This window comes from Myotis daubentonii, chromosome 1 (assembly GCF_963259705.1).
Source record: "Myotis daubentonii chromosome 1, mMyoDau2.1, whole genome shotgun sequence".
In the NCBI taxonomy this organism is placed as follows: Eukaryota; Metazoa; Chordata; class Mammalia; order Chiroptera; family Vespertilionidae; genus Myotis; species Myotis daubentonii.
Window position 1 is genome coordinate 5,328,083 of NC_081840.1, and position 15,131 is coordinate 5,343,213.

At 61.9% G+C, this 15,131-nt stretch overlaps 1 protein-coding gene across 2 annotated transcripts in view; it reads right to left on the minus strand.

Annotated features, from left to right (window-relative positions):
• Positions 1-15,131, minus strand: part of CCDC85C (coiled-coil domain containing 85C) — a 69,415-nt gene that overhangs the window by 52,465 nt on the left and 1,819 nt on the right. The gene's annotated exons all lie outside the window — the stretch shown is intronic.

The following is a 15,131-nucleotide window of genomic DNA, read 5'->3' on the forward strand; positions in this document are numbered from 1 at the left end:
AAGTCCACATAATGGCCCCACTGCCCCCCACCGCCCCCCATCGAGGCCCCCCCGCCCCGAGAGGGGAATTTCACACTCGAAGCTGGACGGCTCCTGTCTCCTTCACTCGCTCCTGTCTCCTCCCAGCAGCCGGTCCTCCCGGGGAAGGCAGCACACACACCAGTCACGGCTGGCATCATCCCCGGCCATCTGGGTGCTGAGGCTCAAGGTGGCTCCTTTTCTGCATTTTCCACAATTAACAGGTTTTGGGAGAACAGGTTGCTGCCGGGGAAATGCCAACGTGAGCCCCAGACGCCGTGGGCTGCAGACGCAACGCCACCCAGCTCGGCCCCTTTCTACACAGGTCCTTCTACACGGGCTGCTGGTTCTCTGTGCCTCTGCTTCCTCCTCTCCTCCATCACCGGGAAACGTAAACGCTTCCCTTTTGTGAGAGGCAAATGAGTGAATGTGTAGCAAGCACAAGCACCTGTTAGCTGCTTTCGTTACTCCCACGGTTCCATCCTCACAGCCCGTGAGGGGGACTGCGGGTCACCCCATGGGACAGAGGCTTAGACGAGGCACACGGCGGCCTGTGTGGGATCGCACTGGTGGACCCACGACCACAGCTAAAGTGCAAGGACCCTCCCTTACACCTGCCGGTGAGTGGGCCTTTGCCAGCCACAGAAGGGGATGGGTGAGTGGGAGGAGCCAGTACTCGAGTCCCTTCTCCCCTGGACCTCAGGCCGCCTGAGGCCGGGAGACGCCCCTCAGGGCACAGGGCCAGGCCTGCCGCCTGGCAGCCTCCTTCCTGCCCCCTGCACAGGGCAGCTGTCCCACTCCGGGCAGGACTTTCTCTCCAGCTGCTCCTGCCTGCCCTGGGTGATGCCCAGACCAAGCGGTAATGACTACCCCACAAGCTGCTAGGGCCCAGACATGGGCAAGGCTGGAGGACTTCAGGGTTCCCTCACAGATGAGGCCTGCAGAGGGGTTCCCGGACAGGCCGGGGCGAGAACCAGGCCCCTGACTCCTTCAGGTCTCCCGTAGACTCCCCAGGGCGCGCACACATGTGCGTGCACACACACACACACACACACACACACACACAGAAGCCAACTCAGAGAGACGCCAAACCCCATCTGTCTCCCGAGCAGGGACAAGCAGGGTACAGCCCGGGGGCAGGGGGGAGGGAGGGGGGAGGAGGCAGGGACGCAGTGGTCAGCAGACACCAGGGACACAGGTCCGACCTGCCACGGACACCCCTCACAGCTGGTGGCACTCTACCACACACAGCACAGAGCCGAGAAGGCCCGGGTGCTGAGCCCCCCAAAACTCCCCTCTCCACTCAGTATACAGGCGGGAAACTGAGGCACAGGAATGAAGCACCTGTGACATCCCATGCATGGGCTTGGCGGCCTCATTTCCTCATCTGTGCCATGGGGCCGGTGCCAACCCCACCCGCCCACGTACACCCTGGCCCAGGGGCCCCGAGGAGTCCTTCTGGAGCCCCTGGATGGTAAGTGCCTGCGTTTTTAGGATGCAGTCTCTTTAATGAGGCGTCATTCCCAGATGCCAACTCCTCACTCTCTCCCACAGGCATTTCCTTGTCTGAGCTGCTCAGGACACGAAGAGGAACAGCAATGTGCTGGCCAGGCGCCCCTCCCCTGCCCCCCAGCCCCTGACAGCTGCCCCTCTCCTGCCCCTGCTGCTGCTGGCCCAGGTCCCCGCAGCCCCAAGTGGTACCAGGTGCCTCGGGCTGCCACGCCACAGCCAAGTCCTGCAGCCCAGCAAACCCCCAGAGCTCGCGAGGGTCCCTGTCTTTCTGACCCAGGGCAGGGCTGGGAGGAATGGTCCCAACAGGACAGGAATACGCAGAACAGTGGCTGAGATCCCAGCCAGGCTCACTCGCCCCGTGAAGACCACCTGCCATTCCCCCCACCAGGGCAGCCACCCCACCAGAACCTCCCCTTCCCCACAAATTCCCCTCCTGGGCCACTGGAGGCCCTAAGCCAGCCTGGGAATCAAAAGGATAAAATCCAAGGACAGGAGAAAGGGCACCGAGGAGTGCCAACACGGCCCCCCTTCAGGAGAGGCCGCGCAGCCAGTGCCCAGGGGTGCGGACCCCGGCCCCACACCCCACTGCCAGTGGGCAGCACTCTAGCCTAGAGTCCCACCCACTGTGGTACACAGCCGTCTGCTATAGGAATAAACAAAGCCGCGCTCCTTCCGCAAGCCCCTGCTCCCCAGTCCATGTGTCCCCTCCACTTGCCCTCGGCCTGCAGCTCACCCCGCCACCCCTCACTCAAAGCCCCCTCTGCACACCCAGGCCTCCCAGACCATGGTCTCCAACTGGGACACCCTTCCCACTTCTTCTAGCTGCCAATCAGCAAACCACCGACAGGACAGGACGGGTGAGGGGTGAGTGGGGATAGCGGGCGGGGCTTCTCGGCTGGCACAGGACTCCCCATCCCCGCCATGGCATCTAGGATGCCAGCCAGCGAGCTGTTGGCCTGGCGCTGCCCTCACGCCAGTGCCCAGACGCCCACCAGCTTCACTAAGGCAGCAAGGCATGCGCATGTAGCGGAGAGAAGGGCGTCCACAGCCCTATTCGGAAGTCACAGAAGTCTGGTCGGCAGCCCCAGGGAGGAGGGACCCAGGGTGCAGTTCAAAAGAACATTCGGAGACTTTGCTGTTTTCATGCTGCTCCTGCTGGCGATGGCGGCTGCGCTGGCAGCAGGAGCTGGCCCGCGAGGCCTATGGCGGGGCAAGCAGGGAAAGCGAAGCCTCCAGGCTGGGTGGGGTGGGGTGGGGCACGGTGGCAAATGATCCCTCCTGGCTGCTGCCTCCTGATTCTGGGTCAGATCACTCCCCACCTGGGCACGCACCTGGGCACGCACCTGGCACCGGGCACCTGGGAGGTGAGGGCCTGGGTTGGAAACTGGGCCACGGTGGGTCCTGAGGGCAGAAGAGATGCAGAAATGTCCAAAAGCCCTGGTCCAGATGGAGGGGCGGAGCCGTGGGCCTGGTCCAACTGTCTCATCTCACAAATGAGTAAACTGAGGCCCAAGAAAACAGAGAGCGAGGAAATGAAGGAAAAGCCCAGGAAGCGAAGATCTGCATGAAAACATCTACCCGACCCTGAACCCTCACATAAACACAACTTCAGGACAGAGGCACGGGGTGGGGTGGGGGGGCTGACTGAGGGCAGATGGGGGGGGGGGTGGAACGAGCCAGAGCTGTCGTCCCAACCTGCTGAGAACAGGCCTGCATGGAGTTCCTTACCAAGAGCACCCGTTAAATTCATTTTTTTTTTTGTAATATATTTTTATTGATGTCACTGAGCAAGGGAGAGGGAGTTGGAAACATCAATGATGGGAGTCACTGATCAACTGCCTCCTGCAAGCCCCACACTGGGGATGGAGCCCACAACCTGGGCATGTGCCCTGACCGTGACCTCCTGGTTCATAGGTCGTCCTTCAACCACTGAGCCATGCCAGCCGGGCAAGTTCATTCATTTTTTATTTCTTAAAAGCCGCGCTCCTCCCCGCAAGCCCCTGCTCCCCAGTCCATGTGGAGGGGAGCCCTTCAGGGAGGGGGCTTGCTCAACCCCCCTTGTGTTTTTTTGGTCTTTCCTGGCCCCGGACCACTCTCAGCCTCTGATGAGAGCGCTGGGTCCTGGCCCAGGAGAAATGCGCGAGGGCACAGTCAGGCCAGGGCCCCGGGGTTCCCTGAAGCCCGAGTGGCCCCAGGTGCAGGAGTCCGTGGGTCCGTGCTCAGCTGACCCTGAGCTGGCCCAGGCTCTCCCTCCGGCCACAGCCCCCATCCCAAAGCCCCAGGCCCGGAGGCCCCAGCCCCGCCCGTGCCACAGCTCCCCCCGGGCCCTCCTGCTCAGTTTGGGTTGCACAAAAACAAGGGGTCTTTTCATCCCACAGGGTTTCAGCCCCGCACACGGGGAGCAGCTCACGTTGCCCATAACCAGGCCGCACTCACGGGAGCAAGGTCTTAACTCGGTGCAAGGGGACTAAGGATGCAGGGGGAGAGCAAGATGGGGCGGGGACCTTGGTGGAGGGCAGGGAGCACTCCCCGGACCTCGGACCCACACGGGAGCTGCTGTCTGTGCGGCTGTCAGCAGGAGGAATCTGACGGAGGACAGAGGCTGCAGGGGTAAAGGCAGGAGGGACAGGCTCAGGCCAGGAAACAGCCCGAGACGGCAGGAGGAGCAGGGGCCCTGGGATTGCAGGGGGTGCTGGCACCTCCACCCAGATGGCTCCTACCTCATCACACTGGCCTGGTATCCCAGAGTAGGGTGGGTTAAAGTGGGCTTTCCTGACCCTCCCAGCCAGCGCCTTCCCCAGGGACAGGCCGCCGTCCTGCTGTGGCCTCACCAACGTCACCCTGACCTCTTCACCACCACAGACACAGCTAGAAGAATGACAGCAGGGCCAGGCCCAGGGCCAGAGTCCCAGGTGTGGCTCGTACTGGCCTCATCCACCAGGGATGGCTGGAGTAATGGCCCGCAGCTGTACCCAGGCAGCTCACTTAACCCCAAGATGAGAGACTGCCCGCCACCTGCCGCGGCCACCGCCTCAGAGAGCAAGGAGCACAGGGGGCAGGGGGAGCCGTGCCCAGAGCTGCCAACTGGAGTCTGGGCCTCTCGGGGTGCTCCCCACATGGAGGGGAATGAGGGAGGGGGTGTCGGCTGGCTGGTGTCCATTCCCCTACTACCCTGCACCCCCCACTGTTTTAAAACCCATTTGTTTTCTGATCCTCGGGGCCTCCTGACCTCATGTTGAGGGTAAGGAGCTGGGGGCTGGGGGCTGGGGGCAGGGGCTGGGCTCTGTTCGAGGAGACCTCAGGGCCCCCGGGAGCCAGGCGGCCTCTTCCACAGGGTTCCAGCACAGACATGGGAACCCACACAGTGGCACCCGTGGCACCCGTGGCTGCGGGGCAACCACCAAGACCCTGCTCCACGCTGAGCAGACGAGGTGACTGGTCACACAGCCTGTGTCTGTCCCACTCCACAAGCTGACCGAGGCCTCAGGGGAGGTGAGACTTCAGGGTGGGGAGGGCGAGGAGAGGGCCATCCTGCCAGCAGGAGCCCTAAGGGCCTGGGGCAAGCAGGGCCTGCGAGGTCCTGGGGCGCGGAGGGGTCCCTAACACCACGCTGGCTCAGCGCTTCCTTCCGTGGGCTCCTCTGTCCGTCACAGGCCTCCCCCGCCCAGCCTCCCACAGCCGGGAGAGGCGTTGTCCGCGCGGCGCTGCCCCACAGAGCTCTCTGGAATGATGGGAATGTTCCTTCTCTTCGCCATCAACACCGTGGGACGCTCTCCCGAGGGTCAGTGCCCCTCAGACACGGAAACCTTTCGTGGGACTTCATCATAGTTAAATCGAACTGGACCCCTCCGGGCTAGCGACCCTCGGAAGGTGGTCACGTGAGGCGGCGGGTACAGGGGTGTAGGTGAGGGGAAGGATGGTGACCGGCAGGACCTGGGAGCCTGGGCCGTAGGTCCGGAGCGGGAAGGAGAGACAGCCTGGGTGCTGAGCGTGGGTGGCGCGCCCACTGCAGGCACGAGGCGGGTGGAAGCCGCTGGAGGCTGCGATCGGGGAGGCCCTGTCCAGAAGACCAGCCCGGCGTGGGCAGCGCACACCACGCAGAGGTCGGGAGGAAGGAGGCCGCTGGACCGAGCCAGAGTGGCCTTTCCAGGGTCCAGGGCTGCGTGGGGCCAGGAGGCAGCGGCTGGGAAGGAGGCAGCCAGCTCTCCACGCTCCCTGGGAAGTGGGTGGTGAAGGGAAGGACCGAGGGGCAGGATGGCAGAGGGAGAGGATAGTGTTTATTGCTCTGGACTAGGAAACAGGAGCCTGTTTGCAGGGGAAGAAGGAGCAGTCAGGAGACAATGTGGGGGGAGGTCCCCCAGGAGGTGGGGGGAAGGGAGCCCTCGGCGGCCAGGACAGGGGCACCGAACGTGACAGAGACTCGCTGTCTGACGTCCTGTGTCTGACGTCCTGTCCCGTCTGAAAGTGGTGTGTGCACATTCCAGAAAATGGGGAAAACACAGCAAAAGGAGGGGACAGAGGGCAGGGCGGGAGCTCCCATTGTCCTCCCAGCCACGGGAGATGGGAAGCGACCAGAAAACCGAGCCTTCTGAGAGCCCGGCGCCGGCAGTGTGGCCGGAACCCCCGACAAAGGGCCACTCCCAGAGCGGGCTCATTAGGGACAGGAGACGTGCAGCGCGCTGGGGACACCGGCTCGGCCGGGGCCGGCACACAATCGGGCCCTTGTGGGAGGCAGGGCGGGCGCTCCAGCCTCTGATTCCAAGACAAGAGCACGCCTCCTTGCCTTACAGCCGGAGACAGATTGGGGGAGACAAAGAGATGCTCCCTGACAGTGGATGCGCTATTTTTGGAAGTGGGTCGGCGCTTCTCCATGGCTGCCGTCTCGCTGCCACTGGTCCCCTTGAACGCAGCCCAAACAGGCCCCCACGGTCGGGGCGGCCCAGCTTCCCGCCACGGGCCGGCGGGGGCGTCTGCATGGCCTTGCCGGGTCTCAGCTCCCAGGTGTGGAGGGGAGCCAGCCGGCGGCGGCGGTGCTCAGGGCCGGGGTAGGTGCTCAGGAAATCCAGGGCCAGGTTCAAACCCCACTTCCCACGGCAGCCGGCGGCCCCACTGGGCGCACCAAAGCCACCTCCCGCAGCGTCCACTCACACAGGTCGGCCAGGGGACACGGTGCACGGCTGGCTTCTCCCTCAGAGCTAATGTCTGCTGACACCAGCCTCCCCTGGGCCGGCCGGCCGGTCAGGGCCTGTGTGGGGCTGTGTCCTTGCCCCCACCTGACGCCAAGGCCTTTCTCCTGGAGTTTCCATTCCCACAGTCGCTCCGGCTGCCCAGGGAAGCCCTACAACCGCTGAAGCCTCTGGGACCACTGGGGCCGCCTCTGCGGGCCCATCGGGCGCTGGCATATTTTGGAGTTCCTAAATGATAGCTAATATGCAGCCGAGGTTAGGGACCACTGACAAAAGCAAGTGTGGGGAATCGAGCCGTGACCTCCTGTTTCACAGGTCAGTGCTCAACCACTGAGCCACACCGGCCGGGCACGTGTGTGTTTTTAATAATGAAGGGGAAACAGGGAAGAGGGGGAGGGTGAAAGTCGCGTTAGCAGCTGAAGGCCATTCGATGCCAAAGGGAGCCCGTGCAGAAGAAAGGCAGTTGTGGCCAAATGCATGCCCTGTCCAGTGCTTCCTGCCCACCACCCCGCACCCCAGCATTCACTGAGCCCCTGCTACGTGCCAGGAAGACGGACCCTGCCCTGAAGAAGGTCGTGGGCTGGGGGAGACAGGACAGCACCCCGAGGAAACTCAGGTCCAGCCCAGGTGGCCCTGTCCCGGGCAAACCCCACACCCAGGAACCGGAGCTCCGCGCCCTCCTCTGGCGCCAAACCCGTTACACAGTCCGCGCACGGCGATCGCATGGTGGAGCCCGGTAATTCCATCGAGGCTCTCGGTGTGGCTCTGCACAAGGCCAGGCTGGCCAGGTAGGGGTCTCGGCCTCCGCCAGGGCCGGGCAGAGCGGAGCCTGGTGCGCCACGGGCGGCCACATCACCTCCACTGCCCAGGGCTCCATCCTGGGGCCGGCCCCCAGCCAAGGACCGCCACCAGGCAAGAGACCAACCACACGTGTGCCCGACAAGAGGCAGGGTGGGCGGAGCCCTTTCGCTGTGGCTCTATCGTGGGAACTCTGAGTCACGGGGCCAGAGGGGCCTCCCATTTTACAGATGGGAACGTAGGGCGCAGGGAGAGGGAGGGGAAGATGCTGGTTCTGTCTGTGTGGACCAATCCACAGAACAGTACGGGTAACCCTACTGTGCCCACAAGAACCCAGCTGATGGGGCCCCTCTCCAGCCCAGCAGATAGGCCACATTTACTAAGTGGGGAGCAGAACAAAGGGAGGGATCGGCTGCCTCCTGGGCTGTGTGAGACCCAATGTCCGGCGGAGCCCGAACAGATAACTCGGGTTCCCCGTGGAAAAGCAGTTCAGGAAGGGCCTCCGCGGAGGGCAGGAGGGGTGACGGGATTAAGAAGTACAAGCTGCCAGTTACAGTCACATGGATGTAAAGTCAGCTCAGGGAATAGAGTCAATAATTCGTAATCACCATGTGTGGTGTCAGGTGGGTACTAGACTTCCCCAACTGATACACCAACTATAATTGAAAAATAAATGTTAAAATAGTAATTTTTAAAATGGTTTAAAACTAAGAGGGGGGGAAAAAAAGAGAAGACCGCAGCTGGAAGTGCCTGCAGCTGGAAAGGCCCAACCCAGGGACTTTAGGGGGGACACAGATGCAGCGGGAGGAGCTAACAGAACCCCCCCCCCCCCGCTGCCTTGGCCCTGCCCCACCCCTGGCCCCCAATCACCAGTCGCCCCACTGAGCCAGCTGTGCCAGTCCACTGCCCACCATATGCCTGGGCTCCAGCTGTTCCTGCCACCACCCCAGGCCTCTCTCTGTGCTCCTCTGCCTGCGCCAACCTGCTCCACCTCAAGACCTTGTCAGCTTCCAAATCACCCGCCCCTCGCTCACCACGACCTCCCAGCGCCCTAAAGAGGTGGATAGACAACCAGGCCCTTCTGAACATGAAAGGGGCATGGCAAATGGTCGCCCTGGGAGGAGAGGGCACCCAGGCAGCGCAGGCTCCAGGGTCACCTGATGGGGCTCCTGGCCCCGTCCCCAGCCCCACGGGCCGGGTGGGACCTGGCCTCCTCCCCCAGGCGGGGGCATGGGGCCCAGCAGGGCTCCTCCCTGTTATGGGAAGCCCGTGACACGACACCAGGCAGGCGCCTTGGACCCCCATGAAAGGCAGTTTGGGAACCGGCCCCAATGCCAAGGCTGGAAGTCAAGAGGACGGGCCCGGGATGCACAAGCTCAGGGACAGACAGAGGACGCACTGAGGGCCCAGGGGGGCTCCAGCGCGTGTGGCCAGGCCGGGGCGTGTCCCTCCCTCCCCGTCCCCTCTAAGGACCCGTCAGGCTCGTGCAGGGCCTCAGGCTCTCCCAGCATCTCCTCTACTCTGAGATGCCATCGTCATCCAGTGAGTGAGGGACCTGGCCCGCCCTCCTGCCTCCCGGCTCCACGCTGACTCCAAGACACACTCACCGCAGCAGAGAAGGGAAAAGCCCATCTTTGAAATCAGGAAACAACAAACGGCAAAGGGGCGAAGGCCTCCGGGCACAGCAGGAAGGAGGAAGGAACACCCCACCCCCTCACCCCACCCCCCAGCTCCCCAGGGCTCCGGCTCTGCAGCTCCACTGAAACGTCTCTGCAGGGTGAGCTGGAAGCTTCCAGAATCAGCGCACCCCATCTCTCTGCTCTGCCCCTCGAGAGCTGGAGACGGGCAGAGACTTGTCCCCCAGCAGGCGTCCATCACTGGGGGACGCGGCGCCGGAACTGCCCCAACCCTCCACCACCTGTCCTGCCGGCAGGGGCCAGGGCCGTGTGTGATGGTGACCGGCTTTGGGTGCTTCTAGAAGGGGGACCATTCTTGGCTTTTCACTAGCAAGGGGGTGTCATGTTCCCTTAGCAGACAAGCTTGTTCCTCAGCCACCAAGCCTTTGGGCAAGCGCCTGGGGTCCCTCGTCACCTCCAGGGAGAGGGGAACCACTCCCGTCCCAGCTCTGAAGTCTCCGAGTGGCCCCTGCACGGAGCCAGGCACCGACCCTGGGAACCAGGCTGTCGGCGGGCCACACCTATGCTGTGACCAGCTACAGGGGCGGCTGCAGAAGGCATGTCACCCCGGGTGCGGTCCTACCTGCCCTCAGAGGTCAGAAGTCAGAGGGCGGCTACAGGGGCTGGGGCAGAGCTTTGGAGCAGACCTGGCTGGTCTGAGTCTGCAGAGGAGGTTCTCTCATGGCCACTGACCCTGTGATGGCCACTGAAGAGGCCCCAAGCCTCCCCTGCTGCCCCTGCCCAGCCTACCCCAGGACGCACACCAGCCTCAAGCTCCCGCACCGCCACTCCCCAGCCAGGCTTCCGGAATCACTGCGAGGGGCACCCAGAACCGGACAGAGTCAGTCACTGCTCAATAAACGTCTGCTTCGCTTCCCTTCCCGCTTCAGGGCTAATTCTCCCAACAACCTGGCCCGCCCTCCTGCCTCCCGACTCCATCCACTGGTCACGACGCGCACAGTCAGATTCCGAGCTACATGGGGTGTCCGATCGGATCGCACTGGACGCCCCCATCCCGTGTCCAGGCCGCTGCCTGCACCCCGCCCCTAACAGGCAGCTCCCCACTCCAGAGGGAGCATGTCCGCCCGGACCTCTGGGTGCTGATGTCTGAGCCGCTGCAGCTCTGGCCTGTGCCCTGTGGGCGGCACAGCGCTGGCATTCTGGGGCTGACAGCCCCCCCCCCCCCCCCACCGCCTGGCAGCACTCCCCGCCCCAAGGCTTTTCTTCTCCCGGCTCAGCATTCCAGTTCTTTCTGTTCCCATGACAGAGCTTCCAGTCCAGGGCCTCCCCAGCTCGCCACACAGCTGGGAGCGCTCGCCCAGGCTGGGGCCGGTGCATCAGCCCCACCCAGGCCTCCCCCGCCCGTGCCTGCTGGATGCCCCCTCCTGCCCTTCAACCAACAAGGGCTCCTTTGGCTCGGACGCCAGGCGGGCGCGGGGCTCCCATCACAGGTCCCCTACGCTCACCCCAGAAGGCAGTGTGCAGGGGTGCAGGTGGCAGCGGAGGTCACTAAACCTACCCTTTAAGGCAGGGCTCTAGGCCAGGGTATGCTTATCTTTAGGACACGGGTGAGGAAACAGGATTAGAAGCTCAGGGAAAAGAGGTTAATGGAAGAACTTATTTATTTTTAATTTAATCTTTTTTAAATCAACAAGTTTATATGTACGTATGCATGGCCCATGAGAACCCACAAGAGTGCGGTGAAGGCCTGGGTGGGGCAGGAGCCGGGTGGAGGGAGGCCAAGGGGGGAGGCATGGGGGCATCTGTAACACCCTCAACAGTGAAAATAAACCAATGAAGTCCAGGGAGCTGCCCCGCTCACGCAGCAGGTGGCCAGGCCAGGACCACCCTCCGCTCCCCCCCCCAACCCCTGCCAGGTCTCTTGACCTGAAACCAGAGCCCTAACCATTTGGCAGCCCTGCCCCTAAGCACACCAGCACTGAGTGCGCCCGCCGGGCGGAGGGCATTAGCGTGTCCAGACGCAGCTGCACTTCGAGGCTTAAGCACATAGGACGCTGCTCTCCCCTCGCCCCCAAGGCTGGTCTCAGCTCCCCACTTTGCAGGTGAGAAAGCTGAACGAGGCTCACAGAGGGCCAGGCCTCCCTGCTCTGCGCTGACGCCCGGACAAGCGTGTGTGTGGAAGGTCCCGGGGGCGGGGGACAGACTACCTTCCACCGTGTTCATATCCTAGGAGCTCAGAGACCAGGGCTTGGGTGGCGGGTCTGATGGGCTCCCAGCAGAAGGAAGCCACCCTGACCGAGTGAGGGAATGAAGCTCCAGAGGTGAGGAGAGACCTGGACTGAAGGGTTGAGGGTTCAATTCCAGTCAAGGGCATGGACCTCGGTTGCAGGCTCAATCCCTGACCAGTCAAGCACCTGCGGGAGGTAACCAATTGACACATTTCTCTCACATTGACATTTATCTCTCTTTCTCTCCCCCTCCCTTCCTTCTACTCTATGTAAAAAATACCCTCGGGTGAGGATTAACAACAAAAATAGAGGTGAGGAGGTGAGGTGAGGCGGGCTCCGGTGCCAGAAGCCTGGGGGCGCCTGCCGGGAGTTGCCACACTTTTGCCACACGTGTCCCACCCCTGGAGCTCCCTCCCTCCCGGCTCTGTGTCCACCCGCAGGTCCCGGGGCCCTGCCAGGACCAAGCTTGGGGGAGGCCATCCACTGCTGGCAGGCCTCCCTTGGGGGTCCCTCCAGTTCTCCCCCCACCCCCAGCCTCTGCCCCAGCCCAGAGGGGCAGCAGGCACTGGGCAGGTGGCTAATCTGACACAGGAGACCCAAGACTGATCCCAGGCCCCACCACCACCAGCCCAGTGGGACCCAGAGCAAGTCCCTGTGCCTCTCCAAGCCTCAGTTTGCCCATCTCTGATATGGGACCATTTGGGCACTCTGAACAGAACCGAGCTGGGGCTGGGAAGCTCTCTGTGGTCAACTGTGAAGTGCTGGGCATACCCTGGCCCTTCCCTGGGGTACCTGCCTGTGAGCGCCTCCTGTGCAAGGCCAGCACCCCAGGCTGCTGATGGACAGTCAGCATCAGCTTGGGAGGGAGGGGAAAGGCTTATCTAACCCTCCCATTGTCTTCACTGACCTTTGCCCCGGGCTAGGCTGGGCTTCGGAAGGGCCTCCTCAGGAGCCAGCCCTGCCCAGGAGGCAAGGAGCTGGGTGGCCAGCGTGATCTATCTTTTTTTGAAGGCCAGGACCACCCCCGCTTAACCGTCCCTTTAAACCAACAAAAACACAAGCCAGAGAACAAACCCATCTTATTTTGAGAAGCTCACATTTTACATCCAAACTTTAAAAAGTAAATAGGGCTGTTCGAAGGCATGCTGGAGGTCCCGGTTCCCTAAGTTAGATCAACGGGCGCGCCCAGGGGTGGGGGAGGGACCAGGACTGACGGACTGACAGGCACAGGGACAAGCTGGGGGGGGGGGGGGCACGAAGGATGGGGGAAGGGCAAGGGAGAATTGCTGGAAATGCTTTTGTTTGAAACCTCATCAGTTCCAGGGACAAACCTGACTTGCTGGCGTTTGGGGTTCGGCTGCCTCAGTCTGCCCCACGGATCAGAGTAAGGAGCCCTGGAGTCCAGACTTGAATTGGCCCTCATCAAAATCATGGGGAGAAGGGGGAGCCAGTTACATACCCACTCAGAGGCCCACCAGCCACCCCGTATGGGCCACATCCCACCACAGCCGCCTGGGGCCTTCAGGGCACCCAGCCAGCTGCCAGGTACCCCGCAGCTCCCAAGAGAGGACCAGAGGGTCCCCATTCCCTGGGCTCATTGGCAGGTGCAGCCAGACACAGGCCCAGACACAAACATTCAGATGAGCTGCCTGTCTAAACAGCGAACAGTTGTAAAGAACACTTGGCGAGCCCCCAAAAGGGTCCCTGTGGGTTTCTCAGGAGGAGCCTTGGGGAAATATTCCCATGGAGGATTCGGGCAACTGCTGAGACCGGCCGTGTGCGGACCTGCCTCCCGCGCCCTCCCGTGGGAAGGGGGCCCTCTGGCCTGCACTGCACTGCATGGAAGAGCAGAAGCACAGTCAAGTCCAGTAGCTTGCAGAGAGAAGAGGAGGAGTGGAGACTGGATTCGAACCCCAGATGGACTGACCCCTCCAGGGAATGGGGTTATCAGCCATCTGTTCAGTGGTCCCCGATAAGGAAGTGACACTTCCCAGGATGGGAGAGGAGGGGCAAACCTGGGTCAGGAATCCAGAATAGGGAATCACCAGTGTCTGCCGATAATGGTATCAGCCAACATGACGGCAGGCCAGAGAAGCAAGCCAGCCCACCGCCTAGCAGGAGAGCCCCCTGGGGGGCCCGGCGCCTGGAAGGGAGACCCTCCAATCTCCCCCAGCCGGCTCTTCACTCAACTTCAAACTGCAGGTCTGAGGACAGAAAAGGCATTGCTGTGAAAAGGGCCTTTCCTGGTTTCCAGGCATCCTATTCATGTTGGGAGAACATCTCAAGGCCACACATGACTTCAGAGGCACAACGAAACAATAGCAATCCTGTCTGGAACTGAAATCTGTGATAATGATGCTGAACAGGACGGGCACAGTGTTGCCATCACCGTCTGTGGCAGTCCTGCCCCAAGTGTGCAAGAGACTTGGTAAGGGGAGGGTGGACGGGGGCATGGGCTCTGCAGGAAACCCTACACCTCAACCCCCACCCACCCCAGTGGGGTGGAAACCCGCAGGTCTAGCCCAGTCCTCCACACCTGCATCCCTGCCAGCTACAACCCACACGCTGAGCCAGACAGGGTCCGCATCAGACGCCACCAAACTCCCCTGCAAATATGCCAGGACACTCAAGCACCTCAGTGCCCTGCAGAGAGCCACCCTCGCCAAGTGCCATCAATGACACAGCTAAAAGCCAGCAACATCTCACTCCCAGCCACAGGACTGCAGCAGGGCCCTCCTTCTACTGCACTTGGGGAAACTGAGGTTCAGACATCTGACCCTCCCAAGGCCCCCGCCCCCCCCCCCCCAGAAGGCTAGGCCAGAAAGGCTGGTACAAGGGCTCCGCACTCTCCAAACCCTGAAACCCCAACAAAGTAAACACCTAACTCTGAGCTACTGCCACTGGCCTTAAGGAGCTTGTGGTGGGAGGTGGGGTTGGAGACAGAGTTACCAAAAGTAACCCGAGTTGTAGCCGTAGATTGCTAATCAGTAACAAAATATCCCTCTCAACCCAGTCCTGCCCTGAACTCACTGGCTGGGAAGGTAAATAAAGGAAAAACTGCTACACTATAGCACCCCATCTCCTGGGTCCAGTTCCCACCCCAGGCTCCACCCCAAGGCGCCTGCAGAGGCCACTTGGCCACCAAGCCAATTAGACAGAGCGGCCCTCCCCTGCTGAGGTTGTCACTGCGGGAAGATTAGTCACTTAAGGCCGAATACATTTTCTCTGAACTAGGAAAGCCTTTAAAAGAACCAGAAAGGGCCCGGTCAGCGTGGCTCCGTGGTTGAGCATCAACCTATGAACCAGGTGGTCACAGTTCAATTCCTGGTCGGAGCACATGCCCGGGTTTCGGGCTCAATCCCAATGTGGGGCGTGCAGGAGGCAGCTGATCAATGATGCTCTCTCTCATTTTTGATGTTTCTTTCTTTCCCTCTTCCTTCCTCTCTAAAATCAATAAAAAGTATATTTTTAAAAAAGAACCAGAAAGGACTGTTTAATCTCTACCTTCGGGCGTAGAGCTCAGGTAGTAGCAATGGCCACCAGAACGGCAGGACTGGGAGCCAAGCCACCAACAATGTGGGAAAACAGGGAGGCAAGAGAAGAGACAGCAGGGAGGAGAGCTGGGAGTGGGTGGCGCTGCCCTGCTCCACAGACCCGGCCGGGGCTCCCAGGCACTGGGCCAACAGGCGAAAGGCGTGGAAGACAGTAGCTGAGCTTTCCTGAGGCCAAAGGTCCTCCCACCCACACCCTGC